At 39.8% G+C, this 3,939-nt stretch overlaps 1 pseudogene; it reads right to left on the minus strand.

Moving 5' to 3' along the window:
• Window positions 1-263: 263 nt before the first annotated feature.
• LOC146492607 (Ig kappa-b4 chain C region pseudogene) lies at window positions 264-697 on the minus strand (annotated as a pseudogene).
• Window positions 698-3,939: the final 3,242 nt, after the last annotated feature.

Raw genomic sequence — 3,939 nt, forward strand, 5'->3', positions numbered from 1 at the left:
CTGACTCATACTGACTACAGATAGCACACTGGTTTCCAATTAGAACCCTGGAAATAATTATTTAGAGTTTAAAATTCACATCACCACAAAAGTAAAACAAACACTCGATTCTTATTTAATGTAGATGTTTTTTTATTCTTTAAAACTTTTAAAACCAACTTTAAACAAAGCAATGAAAAATGAGAGAAGAAATTCGATTTTTTTTTAAAGCTACAGAGCGCAGACTGAAAGTAAGACCAGCATGAAAGTCACAGTTAGTCAGGTCAGGACTGGGAACACTGGTCTCTCCTGAGTGGCTCTGAGACCAGAGTGTGGGAGCCCTGGGTGGCCTCACAGGTCACAGAGCCCACCTTCATCCAGTGGTCTGCAGGGAGCCTCAGGGTGCTGCTCCAGCTGTAGAGGCCGTCGTTCTCCTGCACCACGGGGCTCCTGCTCTCCTCCCAGCTGATGCTGCCACTGCCATCCACCTTCCAGGACAGCCTCCAGTCTGAGGGGAAGCCCTTGTTGGCCAGACACATGAGCGTGGCCTTCCCCTGCTGCAGCTCCTCACTGGAGGGACCCAGCACCTTCAGGGCGGGGCGGGTATCACCTAGGAAACACCAATCAGCTTAGAGGACACGAACCACAATTTGAATTTCTCTGTTAAGAAGTTTCTGTCAGGTGTTTTTTCTGCTCCACCAGTCATTAACTCACACATTGTTTCACTTCCCTTTAAGAAACCTCTCATGCATATCAGCACAGAGAGAATCATCACACAGTTTGACCTGAAATATGTTCAAACTACACTGGAAATAAAAAAACAAAACAAAACAAAGAGGTGTCAACAATTTTAAAAGATGTTAAGCTTCAACATCATCAGTTCTCAATAAACAGCTTGTTCTGGATAAGAAACTCAATACCACTACTTACCTCATGTGTTTGTTTTTTATTGCTTACATTGTTTTAAATGATATGATACAATAAGAACACCAGAGATATTTATCTTCACTCTGTGCAGTTTAACTTGAGGACAGTAACATTTAATTCATCCTAGAAACATTAACGGTGATGTAAACCAAGAAAATAATCACAGGATGATGACAGTTTATATTATTTAAACATCACATTGTCTTTATGTCAGAAATATCAACATAAAATCTGAGCAAAGCTGATGGAGTCAGCCTCCATGATATAATTGTAGTAAAGCTAAATAGATAAAGCTTCTTTAAAAACAGTATAAACTTACTTCCAACATCCAGTCTGGTTCCTCCACCAAAAGTCCACCACAGTGATACAAACTCATTGAGGCGCCGTACAAAAACCTCTGACTGTAGAGAGACACGGCTCTCTGACTCTAACAGACTGGATTAAAACTAAAAGCTCTCAAGACTTAACCAGATGTATGTATATGTAAAATATCCTCAAGTCCACTCTGATGTTTTATATCATTTGTTAATATTCATTTTAACATTTATTCTGAAGCTAACTTTGTTTCTTCATGAAAATTGATCTAAAAACTATTTTCCTGAGGTTTTTTCTGGCACACTGAACAGAAAAGTCAAGATAACCACAAGAAAGAAATTTGCTAAAGTAAATGAGGTTTAAGTTTGACTTACTTCCAACTTGCAGTCTGGTTCCTCCACCGAACGTGTACCACAGTGATACAAACTCATTGAGGCGCCGTACAAAAACCTCTGACTGTAGAGAGACACGGCTCTCTGACTCTGAAACAAACAAACTCAACAATATGAATTCTTTAAATCATAATTTCACAACATATTAATATTATAATTTTTACATAAAAATCAACGAAACACAATAAAACTATATTCCAATAATCCAATTTGGTCATTTACATTTTACAACTGTTCAGATACATCACTTTAATGCTTCCACCTTCTTTCTCATAACTCTAAACATTAAATTTAATAATTTTCAAGCTACAATCACAAAACTTGAAACTCATCAGGTAAAACCTCACAAATGCATCAAAACAGTTTTATGTTCTCTCACAAACACTTAGTGTCTTCAGATCGTGCACAGAACCAGTTAAAATGATAATACTGCTGAGCATTACACACTACGTCACAAAACAGAGCATGAAACTCAAGTCTTTCCAGTCTCACAGTTTGTCCTGTTATTCTACAAAACATATAAAATGTCAACCTAAAACAGATGAATGATTCTGAGCAGGGCCGTGCAGAGATGCTGGAAGGGACGGGTGCTCAAAGTTAAAAAGGGGCACGTAGAACCAGTCTGAATAACAACAACACTGTTGCTGTTGAGGGGTTGCTGCTGCTCCTGCTGCAGATAGTGATGGAGGTCTGTGTTGCTTTGAGACTGTAGACAGTAAAAAGTCCACAGCAGAGATGGTAGCTGATTAAAGAAGTGTTATGAGATGATAATAAAATGCAAAGATTGGTGACAGCGCTCGGAAGCATTAAACAACAAAACTGTGGGAAATGAACTCAGCTCTGCCTGTGAGTCACTCTTCCATCTCCTCATCTCATCTGTCACTCTCCACTTGCTGTACATCTCAGAACAGGGCACACTCTGGTATTTCATTAATCTATTATTTAATTATCCATACTTAAAAGCTCATGCACCTAATCCAAAATAAAGTAATGATAGAAAAATGTTATAGAACCAAAGCATTGTGTTTATTATGGTAGAGCAGGTCATCCACTGATCGGAAACTTGGTGGTTAGATTCCTGGCTTCCCCTAGTCTACATGCCAAAATACATCCCCAAATTGCTCTCCGATGCATCCATTGGAGTATGAATGTGTGTGAATGTTAGCTATGTGTAGCCCTGGCTATATAAGTAGCTTATTATTTAAATTTGTTCATTAATATTGATAGTTAATTGCAAATGTTTAATGTGTTCAAGAATGTATACAAATATCTGCAAAGTATGTGATGTGTGTCAGTTAAATGCACAACCTTTTTATTTGTATTTTGAGGTTTATGTCATTATTTTTGATATGGTATTGATATGTACTACAGCTCCAGTGAACCCTGAAGTAGTCTCAGGTAGATGGGTGGCAGTAAGTGGGGAGCCGTGTGCACTCTACAGGAAGCGAGAGAGACGAGAGCTGAACAGTGTCGAGTGAACGCAGAGTTCATAGAAGGTGACAGACGTATTTTCGGGTTGACGGATAGTTAACTGAGTCGAGAACTGTTGTACCCTACTGTGAGGTAAATGTGAATTTTGTCTGACACTTGTACCCAATGTTATTGTGTAAAACGGGCTAACTGCTAACCGCGATTAGCCGCTAGCATAACTGCTAACATAGCCGCTAGCGTAGCCTAGCATATTCGCTAAGCTCTTGTTCTGCTCTGTTTTATTTATTAAGCTAATGCTAAGATTGAATGTTATCGCATGTGAACTGGCATTTAGCGGGGTTGTGTGATTCAGTAGGAGGAGACGGACGTCTTGCTGGCGTGTCAGAGAGGTCCCTTCTGCTGGTGTGCTGAAGTTATGTGTTCATGTGGGAGCACGTGGAAAGGACGACTGTGAGTGCTGCTGCCGCGGCCTGCTGGTAGCCGTGACCCAGTTTCCCCGCTATCCCCTTGAACTGCCTGGAGGTGTGAGTACTGTTGTTTGCATGTGCTTTTTATTTTTACTGCTTGGCAACAAGTGAAGCGACCATATTGTTTTAGGTCCCAACGTACCCGAGCCGTGACTCAGGCCTGCAACGAGGGGTTTGCTAGCAGAAAGTATGTAGCACTTGAGGTGTGTGTGTGTTTGGTGAGAGTGCGTGTGGGCCCACAATATTATTTGATTATTTTGTTTCTGTTGAGGTAGATACCTTAGCATTGTTTAACAGACTTTATTGATTTTACTTATTTTCTTTTGTGTTGTTAATTAAGCATTCACTAAAGTGGAGTTAACTTTATAATTGACCTGCTTGTGTGGGGTTTGTTTCCATATAGTGTAGTTTTGTTGCATATTTTATAC

The sequence above is a fragment of the Neolamprologus multifasciatus genome, chromosome 22, assembly GCF_963576455.1.
Source record: "Neolamprologus multifasciatus chromosome 22, fNeoMul1.2, whole genome shotgun sequence".
Classification (NCBI taxonomy): domain Eukaryota; kingdom Metazoa; phylum Chordata; class Actinopteri; order Cichliformes; family Cichlidae; genus Neolamprologus; species Neolamprologus multifasciatus.